This window comes from Bombina bombina, chromosome 3, assembly GCF_027579735.1.
Source record: "Bombina bombina isolate aBomBom1 chromosome 3, aBomBom1.pri, whole genome shotgun sequence".
In the NCBI taxonomy this organism is placed as follows: Eukaryota; Metazoa; Chordata; class Amphibia; order Anura; family Bombinatoridae; genus Bombina; species Bombina bombina.
The window spans coordinates 1041232143-1041257875 of record NC_069501.1 but is presented as its reverse complement, the minus strand read 5'-3'; the positions used below and the strand labels follow the sequence as shown (position 1 = coordinate 1041257875).

Here is a 25733-nt window from a genome sequence, read left to right as displayed (position 1 = left end):
AGCAGGAATGTAAGCTTACGAGCCACCCCATTTTTTTTTAAGCACCCTGTATATTGCTTGCTGATTGGTGGCTGCATTTATCCACCAATCAGCATGCGCTATCCAGGAGCTGAACCAAAGATTCCTGCTTTTTCAAATAAAGATACCAAGAGAACGAAGAACAATTGCTAAAATTAGAAAGTTGCTAAAAATTGCATGCTCTATCTGAATCATGAAATCAAGAAAAATGTGGGTTCAGTTTCCCCTTAATGCATTGTTGCTTGCATAAAATCATGTGTGTACCCACCTGAAAACACACCATTAATATCAGCTCCAGAGCAGCAATACAGTACTAGGACCTAGCGCAACACATCTGCTGAACCAATAACAAGAGGCATATGTGTGTAGCGACCTATCACTAACTAGCTCCTCATACTGGACTGCTTCTCTGGAGCTTACTTTGATGATGCTTTTAACCCCTTTGCAATGGTTAAATAATTAGCTATACACAAGCAATGGTGCAATAATAAAATGCTCACACGTTACACACATAGTATTTCATTTTTGTATTTTTCTGTCCCTTTAATATAACTCTACTTTAAACCATTGCACAACACAGATATAAAAAGCACTGATTTACTAAGCTTTGATAGGAAATTGAAACATAAGCAGAAGAAATACCATATGTATGAGAGACAGGTTATGAGAGACTACTGATTCTTAACTCCGAATAGAAAGTCAAACATGAGCTACGTATTGATTATGATTTGCTTATTATTCATGTTTATTCTGGCGTAAACTACCTGTCTATGTTCCTTCATTTGCATTGCTCATGTTGATCAAAAAGGCTTAGATTGTCACTGTTCACACGTCCACAATACTAATCTGGTAGCCTATTTAGCCTCCTATTGGTTATTTGCACTTCATGCATAAGCTTGATTGACAAGCAACAACTGAAAATGTAACCAATCAGAAGCTTCCATGGCTACTAGCGCAGCATTTCTTTTGTGCTCCTTGACAGTCTTGTAGTCATGGAGGTAAAAAAAAAGTGACCTCTTTCTTTTTAACATCAAGTAATTTGCAAATGTGATAAAATTACTATTTAATTCTGTACAATTAAATAGATATTTAAAAATGTAGACTTAGGAAAAGGTTGTATTTTAGGTTACTTCACTTCAATTAATGGTTATTTGTAAATCTAAGCTAGGGAATTAATTATATCAGTAAAATATATACGGTACATCCCTAGATACAATTTGTGATTTCAATTCTTTTTTAACATAGAGACTTATTCCTCTTACATTGGAGTGAAATAAAGTTATTTAGAATTCATTAGGGATCCCTTGAGTGAAGATAGAGTCAGATGGATACAAAACACCACCCTAGCAGTACAGGAACAAACTGATCATGTGGTGGTAGTAGGGTGTCAATTTGTCCACTATTTGCGTATTTATAGCATGCAACAGCATCAGTTTTATAAATGAGAATAAAGTTAAAAAAAAATGGAAGTCCATCCTTAAATGCAGTGGATTTAGCACGTATGAGAAAGCTAAAGAAAGATCCAGTTTTTGTCACATTTGCAGTAGAGTTTTGAAGAGAAGAACAATTTGTGATTAATGGAAAATCCATCTAGTGTCTGAATTTTTGGTTTTCTTTTCCCGAATAAATAATCTCCACAGGATTAATTCTAGTAGCTGAATGTCCAAGTTCAGTTGTCTTTACACTCATAATGAAAAGTTTTACCTCAGCTGTGACCAGTTCTTCTTCCAGCTAGTTTTAAGTACAGAACTTATTATTTTTTTTGTAGGTATTTGTTATTTTCCCATTTTTCAGTGTTAGTTCTTTTACAGATGATTTATCACAGGTGATTCAGTTTGTAGGTTTTTGTCATCTTGCACAACTGTATAATTCTTTAGCTGTGACAGAAGGTTACCAAGCTAAGCAACTTTTCTTGAATGTCAATTCCTGAAAAACCTATTGAAAGAAAAATAAAAAAAGGAATTATAGGAAACTTTTAGGTTCATTAAAAGGTGATGTATTGTGTCTTTAAACATGAACATACAATAATAAATTATTGACTATGCACTAAATTCCTGATGTCAGAATGCACACTCCGCAATAAATATATTAGGAAAAACACTCAAAATACTTTTAAAATATATCTAAAAATCTTTTTTTCCAGCAAAATATATGGCAAAATTGTTTAATTTCACTAAAAAAGCCTCCATTCTGACTTACTTTGCAAGGCATTTTTAGCACTTTCTATTTTTGTTGATAACATTAAATAAAATGCATTAAAAAAAAAAACCCACAGAAAACTGTCAGTAAATTTTGATGTTCTGAAACAAATGCAATTTTTAAATTATTTTAAAATATCCAAAGATAACTGTTAGCTGTGAACAACTACAATATTATGATGCTATACGAACTAACTGTAACTATCTCTGATACATAGCTCACAACAATCGATTGGTATAACTTGGGGCATGCTTAAAGGGACATTAAACACTAAATAAATGCTAGATAGAATGATGTATTCAAAGAAAAGATTAGTCTGAGAATAACGTGTAGATGTATTTTCATTCGTTTCATTAGCTGTTTAAATATTGACAAAATTAGTGTAAAGTTTTAGTGTCTATAAATCAATGGGAGCCATGTTGTAACTTAGGTTACCTTCTCTGCTGTGGCCAATTAGGGTCAGTTATAAATAGGTCACTAGAGTGTGCAACCAATGGCTGTGAGGAATATAACAGTGTTCTTCACTTCCATTTCTAACAGGAACTGAAAAGCTCACAATTTCAGAATGGAATTACAGGAATGGGGGACAAAATAAATAAAAAGTATATTGCAGACTCTCTCATATATATATATATATATATATATATATATATATATATATATATATATATATATATATATATATATATGATTTATCATTTTATATTACCATCTCAAACTATTTAATGTCCCTTTAATTAATGGTACTATAGGGCATAGATGACATGTTTATAAGTAGATGGAATATGTGCACGTCCCACATATTAATATAAATAGGCTACTATCTGGTTTTTATGGTGTTGTGAGCAAGCCCAACTCAACAAAAGGCTAAATTGCAGATGGAACACTGACATTTTCACATTTCCTCTATGACTACCCATGAACCACACAAGCATTAATTAATACAAATCTGGCAGAAGTTTAGTAGCAGAACGATACATGCAATCAAGAAAGACAAAAGAACAAGATATATGAAAATGCTATTATTAATATATGGTTCTAGAATGATAAATCATGATACCTCAGCAACCTGTAATGTATTTTCATTCAACAAAAAAATATTTCTACATTTGTGGAGACACTAGTTAGTTGGTAATGGTGCAGTAATTAGATCAGATGTATTAGGAGGGTGCTGTAATAACATGTCTGCTATCAAATTGACTTTAAAGGGATAGTCTAGTCAAAATTAAACATTCATGATTCAGATAGAGCATGCAATTTTAAGCAACTTTCTAATTTACTCCTATTATCAATGTTTCTTCATTCTCATGGTATCTTTATTTGAAAAAGGATAAATGTAAGCTTAGGAGCCGGCCCATTTTTGGTTCAGCACCTGGGTAGCGCTTGCTGATTGGTGGCTACATTTAGACACCAATCAGCAAGCACTACTCAGGTGCTGAACCAAAAATCGTCCGGCTCCTAAGTTTACATTCAAATAAAGATACCAAGAGAACTAAGAAAAAATTGATAATAGGAGTAAATTAGAAAGTTGCTTAAAATTGCATGCTCTATCTGAATCATGAAAGTTTAATTTTGACTAGACTGTCCCTTTAAACCTTGCCTACATTTTAAACAACATAAAAAAAACTGTAACATTTCACAAGAAGGGGCTGTGATTCAACCCAGTAATTTCTACAGTGGAATTTTAGTGCACCTGCAAGTTGCTAAAATGCTAGAAAATGATAGCTTTGCTTGCTGTAGTATGTATTTTTAAAGGTATTTACTTTTTGTGTGGCACACAGTCAAGTCATATGGTGACTACACATTAGTGAAATTAAATTTGCGTTTGACAATCACCAAAACCAAACAAAAATATTATTTAATTGTACCTAAAAGGTTTTTGATTTTATGTTTTAATATCTTTACTAATTTAAACATTACAAAATAAAATGTTTAGGATCATTTTAATTTCCAATTAAAAAAACCAAATAGAAACGTTAAGGGACACACAAATCAAATAAACTTTTATGATTCAGAAAGAGGATGCAGTTTTAAGACACTTTCCAATTTACTTCCGATATCAAATTTTGCACAGTCTTTTCATATTCACATTTTCTGGGGAAAAAGATCTTACTGAGCATATGCACAAGCTCACAGGGTATACGTATACTAGTCTGTGATTGGCTGATGTCTGTCACATGATACAGGGGGCGGAAAATGGGTAAGAGAAAAAAAAATGTGTCAGGAAAAAAAATCTACTGCTTATTTGAAATTCAGAGTAGGTGTTAAATCATTGCCTTTTTATTATGAACGTGTTAAATATGCAATTATACTGCGCTGAGTGGTCCTTAAGTTTTATTTTCTCTTTTTTTCAACCTTGAATTTAGTCTGTAAAATTAGTAGTGATCGTAAGAGAGTTAAGAGCAAAATATGAAGCAATTTTATTATTACATACTATAGTGTCTTTTTTAATTATAAGGAAAATAATGATAAAACCAGAAATGGTTAAAATAATCTAAAATACCAAATAATAATTAGTGATGTCGCAAACCTAAAAATGTGGGTTCGCGAACGGAGAACTCGAACTTCCACAAAAGTTTGCGAACCGGGCGAACCGCCATAGACTTCAATAGGCAGGCGAATTTTAAAACCCACAGGGACTCTTTCTGGCCACAATAGTGATGGAAAAGTTGTTTCAAGGGCACTAACACCTGGACTGTGGCATGCCGGAGGGGGATCCATGGCAAAACTCCCATTGAAAATTACATAGTTGATGCAGAGTCTGGTTTTAATCCATAAAGGGCATAAATCACCTAACATTCCTAAATTGTTTGGAATAACGTGCTTTAAAACATCAGGTATGATGTTGTATCGATCAGGTAGTGTAAGGGTTACGTGTAAGGGTTACGCCCGCTTCACAGTGTAGGTGATATACCTGCCCTGACCATGCTTTGCAGACCAGGTATCAGTGGTCAGATGGACCCTTGCCCCAACACTGTGTGCCAGACATGCCATTATAGCAGACTTATATGGCTTTGGCGTTGCTTTTTGGTAATTAGAAGGCTGCTAAATGCCACTGAGCACCACACGTGTTTTATGCCCAGCAGTGAAGGGGTTAATTAGGGAGCATGTAGGGAGCTTGTAGAGTTAATTTTAGCTTAAGTGTAGTGTAGTAGACAACCCAAAGTAATGATCTAGGCCCATTTTGGTATATTTAATGTCACCATTTCACCGCCAAATGCGATCAAATAAAAAAAATTTGTTCACTTTTTCACAAACTTTAGGTTTCTCACAGAAATTATTTACAAACAACTTATGCAATTATGGCATACATGGTTGTAAATGCTTCTCTGGGATCCCCTTTGTTCAGAAATAGCAGACTTATATGGCTTTGGCGTTGCTTTTTGGTAATTAGAAGGCTGCTAAATGCCACTGCGCACCACACGTGTTTTATGCCCAGCAGTGAAGGGGTTAATTAGGGAGCATGTAGGGAGCTTGTAGAGTTAATTTTAGCTTAAGTGTAGTGTAGTAGACAACCCAAAGTATTGATCTAGGCCCATTTTGGTATATTTCATGCCACCATTTTACCGCCAAATGCGATCAAATTTTAAAAAAACTTAAATTTTTTCGCAATTTTAGGTTTCTCACTGAAATTATTTACAAACAGCTTGTGCAATTATGACACAAATGGTTGTAAATGCTTCTCTTGGGTCCCCTTTGTTCAGAAATAGCAGACATATATGACTTTGGCGTTGCTTTCTGGTAATTAGAAGGCCGCTAAATGCTGCTGCGCATCACACGTGTATTATGGCTAGCAGTGAAGGGGTTAATTAGGTAGTTTGTAGGGAGCTTGCAGGGTTAATTTTAGCTTTAGTGTAGAGATCAGCCTCCCACCTGACACATCAGACCCCCTGATCCCTCCCAAACAGCTCCCTTCCCTCCCCCACCCCACAATTGTCCCCGCCAACTTAAGTACTGGCAGAAAGTCTGCCAGTACTAAAATAAAAGGTTTTTATTTGTTTTTTTAATTTTTTAGCATATTTACATATGCTGTGGTATAGCATCCCCCCTTAGCCCCCAACCTCCCTGATCCCCCCCAAAACAGCTCTCTAACCCTCCCCATCTGCCTTATTGGCGGCCATCTTGGATACTGGCAGCTGTCTGCTATTATTTCACAGTCAAAAAAGTTTTTTTTTTTTTTTAAATGTACACTACTGTTACACCAGATATGAGTGGTAGCACTGGGCAAGTGGGCACAGTATACGCTGTGAGCCTGACACACACGCTGTCAGGCAGGCAACTGCAATTAGATTACACAGGGGAAAAAAAAAGCAGACTGATGTTCTAGCCCTAAAAAGGGCTTTTTGGGGTGCTGTCCTTACAGCAGAGATCAGATGAGTCCTTCAGGACTGTAGTGGACACTGAATACACTAGCCTAGCTATCGATTTCCCTATTAAATCAGCGGCAGCTACACTGTGCCTCCTCTCACTAAGAATGCAGCTTCCAAATGAATCTAAAATGGATGCTGTCCAGGAGGTGGAAGGGTCTGGGAGGGAGGGTCTGCTGCTGATTGGCTGTAATGTGTCTTCTGACTGTGAGGTACAGGGTCAAAGATTACTCAATGATGACGAATAGGGTGCGGATCGAACATCGCATATGTTCGCCCGCCGAGGCAAACGCGAACATGCTATGTTCGCCGGGAACTATTCGCCGGCGAACAATTTGCGACATCACTAATAATAATATGTGAAAGAAATATAAAATACACATATTTTGTGCTTTAGTGCTCACAACCATGCTAAATGATGTATTCTTGTGTCCTGACTTTGCTGATTGCTACACCTATGTCACGTAAAATGTTCTACTCAATTTGTATATAGAACAGCATTAGTTATAACATTATTGGTTGCCAATTTCTTTATGGGTGACGTTTGCTTTCTTGCATCACAAGATGTACAAACATGTCCGAAATGTTAATAGCGTATTAGCAACAGCTGATTTATTTTAGCTTACTGGCTTAAGTGCTAGTAGGCCAGGCCAGTGTATGTGGAACTACTAAATGTACCATTAGCATAGAAAACACAAGAGAACCAGAGATAATGTTCCTGTGAATGTGTTTCAGATTCACATTTCTTTCTCTTCCTAGTTTAAAGTTGCATGAGGCATTTTCTTCCCATACATTCTATTCTGAGCTCAAAAGACAAAAACCATCTGCTGTGCAAAGCATTATACTAGGTTTTGTAATGCACATTCAAATGGTTTCTCATATGACATAAAAAAATATATCAAAAAGTATTTGCTTATCAACATCATACAATGTAGACCCTCTTTGTAAAATGCTATTGAAGCCAGCAACCACAGCACAGTATTTAAAGGGACATTATAAACTAATTTGTTCTTTGCATAAATGTTTTGCAGATGATCTATTTATATAGCCCATAAAGTTGTTTTTAATTTTTTTTTATAGTTTTGCTTATTTTTAAATAACATTGCTCTGACTCCTAACCAAGCCCCAAAGTTTTAGGAGAATACCGACGTAAACCTACTTCAGTTTGCTCCTGTTTGTGTAAAGGGTCTTTTCATATGCAAAAGAAGGGGGATGGGGGAGTGTCTTATTTCCCACTTGCAGTGGGCTTTCCAACTACCTTTTCAACAGAGCTAAACTGAGAGCTTCTAAATAAGTTTTTAAACAGTTTTATACTGGATTTTTATATCAGTATCTGTGCAGCTTATTCTTTATAGTAGTGTCTATTACATGCAGTTATATGAAAATGAGTGTATACTGTCCCTTTAGCAAACTAATAAAAAGCCACTCCCAGCATGCACCACAAGTCCATGAGACCATTCATATAGCTTAAATCATCTCTATATAATATCTTGTTATCCTTGCAAATAAACATGTATGTTACTATTCTTAGCTCCCTTTCAGCTCAGTGATACAGTCTGCCTTTTCATCCACACACCAATTCACAGATATCCAATACTCAGATCTAAGTAAACCAAGTAAAGGCTTTTATTTATGTGAAAACTGTAAAAATGCTTGTATCTTAGCCTGCGTATTGAGATCTCTGGAATAATGATCTTTTTTGGAAGACACATATGGATGCTATAACTATATCTAGAACATGATGTTTCTTGTGGTTATATGCTGCCCTTGTCCTATTGAATAATTAGCGTATCTTTTATCTCATTTATAAACCTCTATATGTCTTTATACAATCATTAATCCCAGATGCTAAAATATATACATTTGAGGTGTCAGCCTTCATTGAAATGCATATACTTGATATAGTTGTATCAATAAAACCTTTCCAATGTGTGTCATACGATTAATTAATATAATACACATATGCTTGTGGGAGGTTTAGCTTGTAAACAACCAGATCATAAATCAAAAGAAAAGTCTCTTTACTGCAAAAGTTCCCAAAACAATACTGTCGGCCCGTTTAACATTTTGGCTAAGTTTTAGGGTATTATATTGTTTTTAAAAACCAAGAATTGAAACAAGAGTAGTTACAAAATTGTCTTAAGGGAGAAAAGATAATAAATACGTTGACACCAGTGGTATAATATAAATATTTCCTAGCAACATTTCCATTGTATTAAAAAGAGAATTATGTCAGATTTGAATGCTTTTAGAGGAAAAAGTCACTCGATGAGTTATTGGAACAGATACGGCCACAGAGAAATGCAAGACTATGTACTTATAGCTAGATGTCAGCAGAAAAGCTCCGTCTCCACCTAGGTGCCTTATTATCCAACCTTCCACATATTTATACTGGTATGATGGGTTTGGTTAAAGGGATATGAACCCCCCATAAAATATTTCATGATTCAGATAGAGCATATCATTTTAAACAGCTTTCTAATTTACTTCTATTAACAATTGTTCTTTGTTCTCTTGGTATCTTTTCTTGAAAAGCAGGGACATATATGCTTAGGAGCAGGCCCATTTCTGGAGCACCGTATAGCAACAGTTTTGCAAAAATGTTATCCATTTGCAAGAGCAGTAGATGGCAGCACTATTTCCTGCCATGTAGTGCTCCAGATGAATAACTATGCATCTCTTCAACACAGAATATCATGAGAACAAAGCATATTGATAATAGAAGTAAGCTAGAAGCTCTTTTTAAAAATGGTATATTCTGTCTGAATCACAAAAGGACATTTTTGGGTTTCATATCTCTTTAAAGGACCAGTCAACACATTAGATTTGCATAATCAACAAATGCAAGATAACAAGACAATGCAATAGCACTTAGTCTGAACTTCAAATGAGTAGTAGATTTTTTTATAACAAATTTCAAAGTTATGTATATCTCCACTCCCCTTGTACCATGTGATAGCAATCAGCCAATCACAAATACATATAAGTATAGTCTGTGAATTCTTGCACATGCTCAGTAGGATCTGGTGACTCAAAAATTGTAAATATAAAAGACTGTGCACATTTTTTTTAATGGAAATAAATTGGAAAGTTGTTTAAAATTACATGCTGTATCTGAATCATGAAAATGTAATTTAACCTGAGTGTCCCTTTAAGTGCAGTAACGTCAGGGAGATGTTTGTTTGGTTGAGGATAAAACAGAGGTGGTGTGTGTTTTCCCTTTACACAGAGTGTAATAGAAGGGCACAAGCTCCTATAGCTTGTGATGTTGTGAATAAGTGAGTTAGTGTGAGACCAGATTGGCACAGCTGGATTCTGCACACCACATCCACACAGTAGGATGATCTAGCAGGAAGTATAAAGGTAAAGGCTTCTTTAGTAGATACTGTAGGTTTCTTCAGTGCAAGATTCCTTAGTGCTGTGTGCTAGATATTTGGTAATGAGTAGCACTGCAGGACATAATACAATTAAGGATATCATTTGTGCAATATTTTGGATGTCATTAGATAAAGTATTGCTGGTCATCTAAACAGTATCCTGTACACAATGACACTGATGGTGGGATTGTGCTGATAGCTGTTAATTGTTCAGACCTGCAACATTTGTTATTGTTGGGGATTACTGACTATAAGCAGTATGAACAATTCTGCATATTGTCATTAATAACTTTATCACAGTGGTTTTATACACACACATACATTTGTCATTTTGTGATAATGTACACCTAAAGTGATGACTTCTGTGTTAAGCCTCAACAATATGTACATGATAAGCACTATGATCCCAATTAATGGAAAATAAGAAGATGAACAAAATTACACTTCAACTACTTTAACAACAAAATAATAATATTTTAAAAACAGCTAATAAATATGCAAATTTGGAGCTAAAGAAGTTGTATTATCACAATGTTGATGGTCAAGAATGCAACACCAGACTGCCGCAAACTTCCCTGTGTACTGCTTATGAGCATGTTCAAGATAGCTCCTGCAACAAATAGTTTTAGGTGACTGTTGTGTCATTAAATCCAGAGTAACATCCTTAAACTCATAAAGATTATACAAAGGGCTACTTAAACACCTTGTAATTACAAGATTTTTCTGTTACCTTGCAATAAATTAACATACCAGTCAAATGAGAACATGTTCTCAATACATTAATATATTGTTTCCTGCGATTGTTTTTTTAAGGCCAAAGTCCCCCACCACTTCTAATCTAGACTTGTTACTGAACTGAAAAGAAAAAGAAAAGTTTCCCCAATATAATTTTGCTAGCAACACTTGTATTGTTTTACAGTACCTTATTCTATCACCTCTGTTAAGGCCAATTAGGGATAGGTATTTTGCAGGTTTAGGTCTGCGAAGTCAAATTTAAGGTAAGGGGAAAAAATATATAATGAAAGTACATTTAAAAGTTTTTTTTACTACGCATACGGCTAGATTACGAGTTTTGCGGTAAGAGCTGCTCGGTACTAACTTGCAATACTTACCTGTAAAATAAACCCTAAGCTAGCTACAATATAACTAATAGTTACATTGTAGCTATCTTAGCTTTTATTTTTTATCACAGGTAAGTTTGTATTTATTTTAACTATGTAGAATAGTTAATAAATAGTTATTAACTATTTACTAACTACCTAGCTAAAATAAATACAAATTTACCTGTAAAATAAAACCTAACCTGTCTTACACTAACACCTAACCTTACACTACAATTCAATCAATTACATAAATTAAATACAATTAACTAAATTACAAAAAAACAAACACTAAATTACACAAAATAAAAAAATAAATTATCAGATATTTAAACTAATTACATCTAATCTAATATCCTTATCAAAATAAAAGAAGCCCCCCAAAATAAAAAAAAAACCCTAGCCTAAACTAAACTACCAATAGCCCTTAAAAGGGCCTTTTGCGGGGCATTTCCCCAAAGAAATCAGCTCTTTTTTTTTTTTTTTTTTGAAATCAGCTTTATTGAATGATCAGACATCATATTAAATCATTATCACACAGTGGCATATCAAAATGCACGGAGCTCAACATATTTCAAAATAACATTGTGTTGTGCGTATCTTAAAGCATTATGAGCATTATGTAATAACAAGACATCCAATCATTTTTTAAATCAGAAAAACTCTTAACACAGAAAACAATTTAGTCATCCCTAGCCGAGTGTTTCGGTATAACTCTGTTATATAAAACAAAACTGTTTGTAATTTGAGGATCTAAGTTTGCCTTATACCATAGCTGGTTGATTATTCGGCACACTCAGCCTGGTCAGGTCTTTGTAAGGAGGTTGAAGAAGTGTTAAGTGAAGGTGTATAGGGGAAGGGATGAATAAGAGGGGCATTAGTAGAGGGACAAAGGTATCAGCAAGGGGGTTAAGAAGTTCAGGTCGGGGGGGTATGCGAAGGTCAGAAAGGGGGGAAACAAAAAAAAAAAAAAGGGGGGGGAGGAGAGGGGAGAGGTTTCCACTCTTCACGGGTTCATCTCAGTAACTCATGCAAGTCAGGTCCTGTATACTCTGCCAAATCGGCAATGGCTTATATGTCTCTACCTTCCCAAATTAGAGTCATGTACTCATGCAGCTCTAGTTTCCCAGTTCGCAGGTAATGATACCTCTCTAGATTCAGGAGATCTCTTACCTCCCGTCTCCATTCGTCCAGGCTCGGTGTCCGAGGCGTCTTCCAATGTCTCGGAATGAGACTCTTGGCCCCATTCAACATGAGGAGGAGTAAATGGCGCTTGGCTACCATAGCCATCTTGGGGAGTTCGTGATAAATTAGGTAATTGGGGTTTGATGGGAGGATTACCCGGAGCAGTCTGCTACTTTCTCCAAGTACTTCCGTCCAAAAATGCTGTATCAGCGGGCATTGCCACCATACATGCAGTATAGATCCCTCTTCTCCACAGCCCCTCCAGCATTCCCCACCGGCGTGGGGGTATATTTTCTTCAGTCTCTGAGGGGTGAGATACCACCTGCTCAGAAACTTAAAGTGCATTTCCTGCAACCTTGCCGACACAGAGGCTCGTTTAGCTCTATTAAAGATTGTCAGCCATGTTTTGGGATCGATCTCCACTCCCAGGTCTCTCTGCCATGCAATCGCGTAAGAAGGCAACGCTACTTCTCCTCCTTCTATCAGGAGTTTGTATAGGGTCGAGATCAAATGGCGGGGATGGGTTTCCGATGTGCAGAGTGTTTCAAACAACGTTCTCTGTTTGTTTAAAGAGTCTCTGCTCCCTAGAGTGCTGAGGTAATGTTTAAGTTGGGTGACTCGGAACCAAGAAGTGAAGAGCTCTTGATCCCAATCTGCAAGATCCCTCTGCGTTTTCAATTTCCCATTTATTAAAGCGTTAGAGACCATTGTTACGGACAGTGGATAACTTGAGCCCGTGGAATAAGCTCTGTTGGCAATGCCATTATCCGGGTTTTCTCGAACGGGTATTAGTGGGGAAGTTATAGAGGAGATATGACTCCCCGTCCTGAGTGCTCTATCCCAGATTTGCAGAACATCTCTAATCAGGGGGTAGTGCGCTATTTGGTCTGGGCGGGAGCTAGGACTAATCCAAGCCAGCGCTCCCACGTTCCCCCTCTGCAGGATCTCCCTGTCGAGGGCTAACCACGCCTTGTCTGCCGATCCCCGGCACCATTCAACTATGCGCTGCAAAGAGATTGCTGTAAAATAATCACTCAGGCGGGGAACTCCTGCCCCCCCTCTGTTCCTGGGGAGGTACATTGTCCTCTTTTGTATTCTCGGTCTCCGTCCCTTCCAGACATATGTCTCCATTGCCACTTGTATTTGGTGAATTAAATGACCTGCGGAGGCCAGGGGGACCGCCTGCATGACATATAGGACTCTGGGCAGGATATTCATTTTAACGACGTGAATCCTGCCCATCCAGGAGATGGTCTTATTCTCCCACATCTTAACATCTCTCTGAATATCGTCTCTGATAGCTTTATAGTTCACATTGACTATATCTGAGATTGATGGTGTTAAGGTAATGCCCAAATATTTCAAATGTTTGGATGCTACTTTTAAGGGGCAACCGAAGCTCTGATTTAGGAAAGCTTCTTGTGGCATTGATATATTCAAGATTTCGGACTTAGAAAGGTTAAGTGAGAAATCCGAGACCCTGCCGAACTCCTCAAATTCCCCCAGTGCAGATTGCAGGGACTGAGAGTTGTCTGCCAATGTCAACAGAACATCATCGGCATACATTGCCAGCTTATGCTCCAGTCCTCCTGTTTGTATGCCTCTGATATTAGGGTTGGCTCGGATGCGGCTTGCCAGAACCTCCATAACAAGTGCAAAGAGCAGGGGTGAAAGTGGGCACCCCTGTCTCGTGCCGTTAGTGATGGGAAAGGGCTCTGAGAACAAGCCGTTCACCCGGACTCTAGCGTTAGGTTTGGAATACAGGGAGAGGACTAAATTTACAAAATTTGTCCCCATGCCCATTTTTCTCATGGTATGCTGCATAAAGGTCCAATTTACCCGGTCAAAGGCTTTTTCCGCATCCGTTGATACAAGTACCAACGGTGCGGAGTCAGCCTGAGCATGTGAAATCAGTTGGATGACTCTGAGAATATTGTCACGTGCCTCACGGGCTGGGATGAATCCCGCCTGATCAGTACTTACCAGCTTTGGGAGGAGTTTCTTAAGGCGATTCGCTAATACTTTGGCCAAGATTTTAATGTCGCAGTTAAGCAGAGAAATGGGCCTGTAACTGCTAGGGTGATTCTCTGGTTTACCCGGTTTCGGGATCACTGAGATAAATGCCTCAAGCATTGAGTGTGGCAATTCTGGTGTTTCAGATAACTGGTTGAATAGGCGGAGCATGCGAGGAATTAAGAGACCCGCAAATTTCTTATAGTAACGTGTCCCAAATCCATCAGGGCCAGGACTTTTGCCTACTGGGAGGTCTCTAATGGCCGACAGGAGCTCCTCGCAGGTAAGGGGAGAATCCAAAGCCTCTGCTTCTTCCCCTGATAGGCATGGGAGTTCTGCCTTCAAGACGTAATCTAGTATTTCCCGTGTAGGGGTCTGCTCATCCCCTAGAGCACCCTGTCCGGCGACACAATCACGTATATTATATAAGGACTTGTAATATTGTCCGAAAATATTAGCAATAGATTGCCCGTCATTGTGTTTCTCGCCCTGTACGTCGACCACCTCATAAACATAGGAGCGCAGTCTCTTCCTAGCTAGTGCCCGGGTCAAAAGCTTACCCGCTTTATTACTATGCTCGAAGAACTGTTGGCGCAAAGTAAGTGCTTTCCTATGTTGTTCTTTCTGTAAATGATTCAGCAGGGCTGATCTAGCTTCAGACAAGCTCTCTTGCCTTTCCCGGTTGTTTGGTTGTTCCTTGTGAGCCAATTCCGTTTGGCTCACTTGAGCTAGGAGGGCGTTATAGGTGTCTCTTTTTGCTCTGCGCAACGTTGCGCTGTGTCTCATCAGTATACCTCTGACAACACACTTGTGTGCTTCCCATACCACTGAGTCCGCCAAAGTCTCATCTACGTTGAAACGAAAGTATTCGTTAATCCCATCTTGTAGTTTTTGCATTAGAGGTTTGTCATCCAATAGGTTTTCGTCCAATCTCCAAAGATATGGTATTATCGGGGTATTGGGCCAGTCTATTGTACATCTGACAGGGGCATGATCTGACCACGTTATTGGATTGATACAACAATCCGTTGTGACTGTAAGTCCCGCAGAGTCAGTGAGGAGGTAGTCTATCCTCGTGTATTTTTTGTGAGGGAACGAGTAAAAAGTATAATTCCTCTCTCTCGGATGCAGGGTCCGCCAGATGTCATGCAGAACCAGATCCCTTAAAGATCGTGTCAGGTGTTTAACTACTCTGCTCGGGGCACTAGAGAGACCGTCCGAGGCATCCATGGCTGGGTCTAGGGAGACATTAAAGTCTCCTCCCACATAAAGTATCCCTTTCTGTATTTCAAGGATCTTAAGCACAACTTTCTTAAAGAATAAGTCTTGGGCAGTGTTTGGGAAGTAGAGGTTAACCAGAGTCATATGTCTACCATATAACGTGCCTACTAAGATTAAGTACCTTCCATTGGGGTCTTTTAATTCTTGTTCGGTCTGGAATGGTGTGGAGTGGCGAAACAAGATCCCCACTCCATTCTTTTTGGAAGGTCCAGACGCGAAGTGTGCGGTCGGGTAGTGTCTATTGAACCATTTAGGTTCTCTGGTCTTAGCGAAGTGCGTTTCTTGAATGAAAATCACATCTCCACCCTGCCTATTCAGGTCTCTGGTGACGACCGATCTTTTCTCTGGGCTATTTAAGCCCTTGACGTTGATAGTAACAAGATCTAAAGTATGTATCCTGGCCTGTGAGTGCATGTTGAGCTAAGGAGCGGATGGGGGGGAAGAAAAAAAAAAAAAAAAAAAAAAAAAAAAAGGAAAAAGGGGGGGGGGAGGGTATGGAGGTAGTAAGGGAATAGGGTGGAGGTTGTTAAGATAAATGAGCAATTGAGGTTGTCAAGGAAGGAGAAAAAGGTGACAGTGGGGAAGGGAGTGAGTCTTAAAAGGGTGTTTAGTAGAGGGTTGGAGGGGAGATTGTCTGGTAGACAAAGTAGCGATCAAAGGTCGCTGCTTCTGGCTTCTAGGGGCAGAGAGTGGTAGGAAAAAAAAAAGAAAAGGGGAACAATCTGTAAAACAAGAGTAGTTAAATAGCAGGAGGTATTAGCCCCAGAACACCTATATAAATTATAATTATGGTGATAAACTTTGTAGGTGAAGTAACCCTAAATTATCTAAAAAGTAATTGTCAGAACGTGTGTATGAACCAATTGCGGATAATTTATTTTTAACTAAAACGAGGTGAAGGGAACCTAAATTATAGTCCCCACTGTCTGTCCTTTAATAAAGGTTGAGTTCTAGACCCCTGCTCCTACAGCGAGCCCAATACTATGACTGAGAAATGGAGGTTCAGATCCCAGCTCCACTTCGCAGAGTCTTGGGGGTACACTTGAGTGTTCAATTATGATATCTATGTATGTATACATTTTTTTTTTTTTTTTTAAATTTTTTTTTTGGGCTCCCTTCCCCCCTCCCCTTTTCTTTTTATATATAAAAATGTGTTATTGGGAGCTTAAACTGTGAATAAAACATGGCTTCTCATAGGCTCAGTTCCTTTTAGTGTAAGTAGTTAATCAATCAGTTGCTATTTCTATGATAACAGAAAATAAATGCTTTGTGATTTGTTACTATAAATATGTTGGTTATGACAGATTAGTTGCAATATAAACAATCTACCGAAGCAAAAACATCCAAACTATCACAATGTTAGAGGAAGGTGTAAGAACAGCTCCAGGGCTGGGCTCTTTGTACAGTCCAAGCATCAGTCCGTCCCACCCGTAGCTGCCTTGTCTTATTAGAGAAAATCACATAATTCCCTGTGTTTAGGTACGTGAGCCAAGGGTCAGTAAGCTAAGAGAAGAATATGAATACATTCAGATATAACTATTGTGATTGAAACTAGTAACATAGCATGGTATCTCATAAACCTAATTTCCTTCAGCGTAGCAAACCAATTACCCTGTTGTTGTTTCTAAAGTAACAGAAAATAATTGCACTATAGCACTATTACTATAAACGCGTTGGCTATGACAAGTTAGTGATAATATAAACAAACATCATAAACCAAAACATCCCATTTGTCCCAGTGTCCAAGAGATTGCGAGTACAGCTACAGGACTGGGTTCTTGTTACAGTCCAAATATCAGTCCGTCCCGCCTGTAGCTGCCTCCTCATATTAGAGAAAATAACATTATTCCCTGTGCATAAATTAAATAAGCTAAGGGTAATTAAGCTAATAGGGAGATGTGACACTTCCATGATGCAATAAAGGGGTGGAAGGTATTTTACTTATCTGTCTGGAAGTCTAGCTGGGTTGCAATTTCAAGTGGAGGAAACTTCCCATTTCTGGGGTCTTTCAGGTGGTGCATAGTATGACAGTGGGTCAGGTCCCTTTGTGGTAGGAATCCAGATTGAGATCAGTGGCCATCCACACCTCGAGCCATCCCCGGTCCAGGATGTGCACGTGCAGCTGCTCCTCCCGGAGGCCTAATCTGCAGGCCGAATGCCTGATTGAAGGCGCCAAGATCATCCAGCCACCTGAAGATGGCAGAGGTGCCTTCTTTAGACGCAATTATGCATGTGGGGAAGCCCCACCTGTACTGGATTTGCTGCTCCTTGAGGATGGAAGTAATATAGCGTAAGTCTCGCCTCTTTTGAAGTGTAGCAGGACATAAATCTGTATAAATTTGAATCTCTGTGCCCTCAAATATTAGGGGGTGTTTGTTCCTGGAATGCCTTAGAATATCTTCTTTGTCCTTGTATGAGAGTAATTTAATAATGATATCCCTAGGCGGGGCTCTGGCTGGCGGCTTGGGTCTGAGCGCCCTATGTGCTCTTTCAACTGGGATCTCAGCTGCATTAGGAGTGTTTTTCAGATATTTAAACAGTTCTTGTATATATTGATTTAAGTCAGGCGGATTAACTGTCTCAGGTACTCCACGGAGCCTCAGGTTATTACGCCTGCTCCTGTTTTCTAAATCCTCTATTCTGTCTGTGAGGCTTTGTACTGTTGTATCTTGAGACTGTATACTGCTGGCTTGTTGTTGCAGGTCAGATCTGAACTCTTCCTGTACTTCCTCCATCTGTGTGACCCTGTGATCCACTGCAGCTATATCTTTTTTCAGTTCCCCAAATAACATTTTCACATCCATCATTGCTTCTTTAATGTCATTTTTGGAAGATAGGTGCCTAATATCTTCTTTGGTAACATAACTAGAGAAAATGTGGTCTGCGCTGGAAGTTTGCACAGCTGCAGTCTGTTTGCTGGATTCAGTGGCCTCCTTTATGGCATTTGTTTGGGTATCAGCTGCAATAAGGTAGTTCTCACAACTAGAGGACTGAGAGCCCTTAGTTGATTTAGTAAGTCGTTTCTGGGACATACTGATAGTAGAAAGGTAACCTCACTGTACTCCTCACTGCCTAATAAGCTTCTTATGTGAGAGAGGCAGGCCTCGTGGGTAATATATTGCTGTTTAATATCTTCCTCCTCCACTCTAGGGGCCTATTCTTTCAGTGAGTGAACTATGCAGCCCTGCAGTCAGGAATTTTGTCTCCCTGGGGTCTAATGCAGGTTACAGAGAGTGCACACTTTAGCTGTCCCACTCCTCCTGGGCCCCGTTACTATTTGGTGTTCTCACCTGCTCTGCTTTGGTGCGGTTCTACCGGGACAAGGCGGATCTTCAAAATACACCTCCAGGGCCTCAAACCCCTCCGTCGCACTTGGCTGGTGCTCAGACTGTTTCTCCAAGCCTATCTGTGCCTCCACCGGTCTCTGGGTTGGTATGCGTGCGGCTAGGGAAGGGCCGCCGCACCACGTAGTGAGCCGCAGTGCAACAGGCCTGTAGTGTATGCCGGTGTGATGTTCCCGGCACAAGACGACCTCCGGTAAGATGCAAGTCAGTCCTAGGTTCCGGGCGATATAAGCCCACGGGTAGGCAGCAGTTCAGTCAAGTCGCGGTAAAACTCTGCGCACCAGGCCTCACAGTTTGTCTTCACCCAGGGGGGTCTTTCTGATAGTAAGCGGTCTTCCTCTTCAAATATTAGTATCCGCTTGGGTTCTAGAGTTGTTATGCAGCTGAATTGGGGTTCTGACAGGTTTTGGGTTACTCTGGCTTCTCACATAGGTGCACTGGGGCTTCAGAGCTAACTCAGCAAGCGGCCATCTACAAGTGCGGCCAAGCTCCGCCCCAGAAATCAGCTCTTTTACCTGTAAAAAAAAATACAAACAACCCCCCAACAGTAAAACCCACCACCCACACAACCAACCCCCCAAATAAAATCCTAACTAAAAAAACCTAAGCTCCCCATTGCCCTGAAAAGGGCATTTGGATGGGCATTGCCCTTAAAATAGCTATATATCCCACATCGATAGTGTGTATATGTATGTATATATATATATATATATATATATATATATATTTCTTTTTATATTGTACTATTTTTGTATGTATATATATATATATATATATATATATATATATATACATATACAGGGAGTGCAGAATTATTAGGCAAATGAGTATTTTGACCACATCATCCTCTTTATGCATGTTGTCTTACTCCAAGCTGTATAGGCTCGAAAGCCTACTACCAATTAAGCATATTAGGTGATGTGCATCTCTGTAATGAGAAGGGGTGTGGTCTAATGACATCAACACCCTATATCAGGTGTGCATAATTATTCGGCAACTTCCTTTCCTTTGGCAAAATGGGTCAAAAGAAGGACTTGACAGGCTCAGAAAAGTAAAAAATAGTGAGATATCTTGCAGAGGGACGCAGCACTCTTAAAATTGCAAAGCTTCTGAAGCGTGATCATCGAACAATCAAGCGTTTCATTCAAAATAGTCAACAGGGTCGCAAGAAGCGTGTGGAAAAACCAAGGCGCAAAATAACTGCCCATGAACTGAGAAAAGTCAAGCCAGCAGCTGCCAAGATGCCACTTGCCACCAGTTTGGCCATATTTCAGAGCTGTAACATCACTGGAGTGCCCAAAAGCACAAGGTGTGCAATACTCAGAGACATGGCCATGGTAAGAAAGGCTGAAAGACGACCACCACTGAACAAGACACACAAGCTGAAACGTCAAGACTGGGCCAAGAAATATCTCAAGACTGATTTTTCTAAGGTTTTATGGACTGATGAAATGAGAGTGAGTCTTGATGGGCCAGATGGATGGGCCCGTGGCTGGATTGGTAAAGGGCAGAGAGCTCCAGTCCGACTCAGACGCCAGCAAGGTGGAGGTGGACTACTGGTTTGGGCTGGTATCATCAAAGATGAGCTTGTGGGGCCTTTTCGGGTTGAGGATGGAGTCAAGCTCAACTCCCAGTCCTACTGCCAGTTTCTGGAAGACACCTTCTTCAAGCAGTGGTACAGGAAGAAGTCTGCATCCTTCAAGAAAAACATGATTTTCATGCAGGACAATGCTCCATCACACGCGTCCAAGTACTCCACAGCGTGGCTGGCAAGAAAGGGTATAAAAGAAGAAAATCTAATGACATGGTCTCCTTGTTCACCTGATGTGAACCCCATTGAGAACCTGTGGTCCATCATCAAATGTGAGATTTACAAGGAGGGAAAACAGTACACCTCTCTGAACAGTGTCTGGGAGGCTGTGGTTGCTGCTGCACGCAATGTTGATGGTGAACAGATCAAAACACTGACAGAATCCATGGATGGCAGGCTTTTGAGTGTCCTTGCAAAGAAAGGTGGCTATATTGGTCACTGATTTGTTTTTGTTTTGTTTTTGAATGTCAGAAATGTATATTTGTGAATGTTGAGATGTTATATTGGTTTCACTGGTAAAAATAAATAATTGAAATGGGTATATATTTGTTTTTTGTTAAGTTGCCTAATAATTATGCACAGTAATAGTCACCTGCACACACAGATATCCCCCTAAAATAGATAAAACTAAAAACAAACTAAAAACTACTTCCAAAAATATTCAGCTTTGATATTAATGAGTTTTTTGGGTTCATTGAGAACATGGTTGTTGTTCAATAATAAAATTAATCCTCAAAAATACAACTTGCCTAATAATTCTGCACTCCCTGTATATATTTATTTTTTATATTGTACTATTTTTGTTTTATTTTCATCTACACACCTCATAGCACTAACATGTATCAAAATATGACCATACTGATATTCGTGACAACCCTTTTCTCACTCCAATTTTGTTCACTACATTACCGCCATAAGCACCCACCTCAAACTGGAAAACAAATTATCATACACCATGGCCTGCTCTGTTGCTGTAACTTATCTGCTGAGTGCTAGTGGAGAGTTATAAAAAATAGCCCTCCTACCCCCACCTCACAAAATTATAAAGTATGCCATTCACTATATAGCCAAACAAAAACTATGTCCAAATTCCTATTCCTTATGTTACTTGCCCTTGCAAATGATGTAGAGTCTAACCCTGGTCCCCCAGCAAATTCCATTCCTAGCCTTCCAACTAAAAAAGGCCTCTCCTTTGTGCACTGTAATATCCGCAGCTTACTACCAAAAATCGATGCACTGTAAGCTTAGTGTTTACAATACAAGCCAAAAATCATTGTGATCTCTGAATCATGGCTAACTGCAAAAATACCTGACTCTGCCATTGCAATACATGGGTATTCATGCCATAGAATTGAAAGAGCAAAGAGAGGAGGCGGCATTGTAATTCATGTTGACAATTCCACAAAGTTCACCCCCATACAAAAATCTAGCTCTCCTGCCACCTTTGATTTCCTTTCTGGCAAAATTGAGATCCCTTGCAGTAAATCAATCATTGTTGCAGGAATCTACCGCCCACCTAGCTCCCCTGTGCATTCCATTTCAGACATAGCACAGCTCCTTAGTGAATCCATAGCTCAAAACCCAAAAATTTAAATTTTGTTTTTTGGAGATTTTAACATTGATTGGCTGAATCCAAAAAATAACAGTTGTCGCTCGCTGTTTAAATCTTTGCAGCTAACGCAATTAATCTCCTCCCCAACTCGCATAAACATCAAAAGCCATAATCACACCCTGCTCGACTGGATTCTCTCCACTTCTCCTGACCGAATCCAGGAGGCAGGTGTTCTCCCTAACAATTTCAGTGACCACTGCTTAGTGTACTGCGTGCGCAAAATAAAGGCTACTAAATCCTCTCCCAAGGTTAAAATCACCAGGTCCTTCAAAAAATTTAATATTCAATCATTTCTAAATTACATCAAAGATCTAGACTCTGCAGTTGAATTCTTTCAGTCTGAACTCCTACAAGTTTGGAATTTACATGCCCCGCTGCGTAAGGTGAGAGTAAAAGGAGCACACTTGAATTGGATCACAGCTGACCTCATTCAAATGTACCAATTTCAAACATACTGGCTCTATGAATGATCACTGTGTATATAGACAATGGCGAAATATATGCACTAAACAAACAAAATTGGCTAAGGCACAATATTTCTGTGAAAATCTGAACAATAACATATCTAACCCTAGAAAGTTTTGGAAACTCATAAATAACTTACAAAATCCACCAATCAACTCCCAACCCTCCATTGTCAATGTGGATAACCAAAACCTGCAACTCCCCTTAGAAGTAGCAAATGCCTTTAACAATTATTTTGTCGGATGCTCCACCACCCTGATTGACAAACTAATAAATGGCACACATCCTGAAGCTACAAATGTGGATCAGGCCCCACTAAAACAGCAAAGACCCAATATAGAGAAGTTCAATTTTAGACCTGTACCCATCAATGTCGTTAAGAAACACCTTAATAATCTAACAATGAAAAACCAGTCTGGACCTGATCAAATCCCAGCAATGCTGTTGAAGCTCAGTGCGCCGGCAATTGCTAAGCCTGTTGCAACCCTAATTAACGAATCCTTGGTGTCTGGATACATACCTAAACTCTGGAAAACTGCAAGAGTAGTGCCTATTCATAAAAGTGGGGAGTTAACCTTGGTTTCTAACTATTGCCCTATATCATTGCTCCCAGTATTGTCTAAAAATCTTAGAAAAATGCGTCCATACGCAATTATGCGAGTATTACCAACTTTCTAACTATCTGACCCCTGATCAATCAGGTTTTCGACCGAATCACTACACTACAACTGCCCTCCTAAAAGTTTGCAACAACATCCAAACTGGCATGGAACAAGGAGACCTAACTGGAGCTATTTTCCTTGATTTTGCTAAGGCTTTTGACACAGTGGACCACGACATACTACTGCTCAAACTAAAAAACTCTTGTATTGCTGATCGTCCAATAACCTGGTTTAGATCATATGTATCGGATTGATCACAATATGTCTCTGTTTCTAACAGTGACTCCCTCCCTCTCCCAGTCACGTGTGGTGTTCCCCAAGGTTCTATTCTCGGCCCTCTACTATTCACATTATTTATAAATGATTTACTTTATGTCTGCAAATCCTCAACTGTACACATGTACGCAGACAACACGGTAATCTATGCAAACAAATCTGATCTGCCACAGCTTGAGGCAGTGCTCCAAGACCAGTTCACAGAGGTAGAAAAGTGGATCTCAAAAAACAAACTCTTCCTAAACACTGACATAACTGCCACAATGATCTTTGGAACTGGGCCTAAATTACACAAATTACAAAATTCCCATCTACGCATCAAAACAAAATCCAATTGCACGCTGACCACAGTCCACTCTTTCAAATACTTGGGTATGTTCTTAGACCCTAATCTATCTTTTGGCCTCCACATAGAAAAACTTGCATCTAAACTTTATCCAAAATTAGGTGCCATGTACAGAAACAAATCTTGCCTCAGCCCTACAGTAAAGAAAATGATTGTACAGCAAATGCTGATGCCTATCATGGATTATGGGGACGTAATATACGCACCTGCACAGCAAACTCACCTTAATAAACGTAATACATTGTATAACTCGTTCTGCCGCTTTGTGCTACAATGTAACTATAAGACCCACCATTGTGACATGCTAAAAGAACTAAACTGGCTGACGCTGGAATCCAGACACATCCTCCATCTTTCCTACCTTGTGTTTAAGTACATTTCTGGAAAGCTCCCACCCTACCTGAGCAGAATGCTCTCCCCAGCTATTCCCACCTCCTATAACCTCCGATCCAGTACCAGCACATTATTTAGCTTGCCTCAATACAAAAAGAAAGCAGCTCAATCCTCCTTTTCCTACCAAGCGCCACAGTTATGGAATGACCTCCCGCACACTTTCAAATCTTCCCCAAGCCTAATATCCTTTCAGAGATCCCTCTCTACATATCTCAAAATAGAATGCAACTGTCATGGTTGATTATATATTTCTTACCTGTTCTATGTAAAATTTTTGCATCTATTGTGTATTATTATTGTTTTTGAATTTTATTGTACCCTATTGTATCAATGCAATGTTTTGTGGACCCAGGACATACTTGAAAACAAGAGAAATCTCAATCTATCCTTCCTGGTAAAATATTTTATAAATAAATAAATAAAAGGGTATTTAGCTCTTTTTCCACCCAAACCATAATCTAAAAATAAAACCCACCCAATAAACCCTTAAAAAAGCCTAACACTAACCCCCGAAGATCTACTTACAGTTTTTGAAGACCCGACATCCATCCTCAATGAAGCTGGCAGAAGTCCTCAACGAAGCGGCAGAAATCTTTATCCAACCAGGCAGAAGTCTTCATCCAACCAGGCAGAAGTCTTCATCCAGACGGCATCTTCTATCTTCATCCATCCGGCGCGGATTTTTTCACCTTTAATTCCGATTGGCTGATAGAATTCTATCAGCCAATCGGAATTCAAGGGACACCATCTTGGATGACATCATTTAAAGGAGAATTCATTGTTCAAGAAGACGTCAATTGAAGAGGATGCTCCGCGCCAGATGTCTTGAAGATGGACCCGCTCTGGATGGATGAAGATAGTAGATGCCATCTGGATGAAGACTTCTGCCCGGTTGGATGAAGACTTCTGCCCAGTTGGATGAAGACTTCTGCCGCTTCGTTGAGGACTTCTGCCGGCTTCGTTGAGGATGGATGTCGGGTCTTCAAAAACTGTAAGTGGATCTTCGGGGGTTAGTGTTAGGCTTTTTTAAGGGTTTATTGGGTGGGTTTTATTTTTAGATTAGGGTTTGGGTGGAAAAAGAGCTAAATGCCCTTTTAAGGGCAATGCCCATCCAAATGCCCTTTTTAGGGCAATGGGGAGCTTAGGTTTTTTAGTTAGGATTTTATTTGAGGGGTTGGTTGTGTGGGTGGTGGGTTTTACTGTTGGGGGTTGTTTGTATATTTTTTTTAAAGGTAAAAGAGCTGATTTCTTTGGGGCAATTCCCTGCAAAAGGCCCTTTTAAGGGCTATTGGTAGTTTAGTTTAGGTTAGGGGATTTTTTATTTTGGGGGGCTTTTTTATTTTGATAGGGTTATTAGATTAGTTTAAATATCTGATAATTTATTTTTTTATTTTGTGTAATTTAGTGTTTTGTTTTTTTGTAATTTAGTTAATTATATTTAATTATAGTGTAAGGTTAGGTGTTCGTGTAAGACAGGTTAGGTTTTATTTTACAGGTAAATTTG

General features: G+C 39.2%; 1 protein-coding gene across 1 annotated transcript in view; it reads right to left on the bottom strand.

The window, feature by feature from the left end:
• Positions 1–535: 535 nt before the first annotated feature.
• The window catches only part of LOC128654372 (twist-related protein 2-like), a 132725-nt gene continuing 107527 nt past the window's right edge, over positions 536–25733 (bottom strand). Inside the window, exon 2 of the mRNA XM_053708260.1 lies at positions 536–1953. The gene's annotated coding sequence lies outside the window, so the exon portion shown is untranslated. The remainder of the gene's footprint in view (positions 1954–25733) is intronic.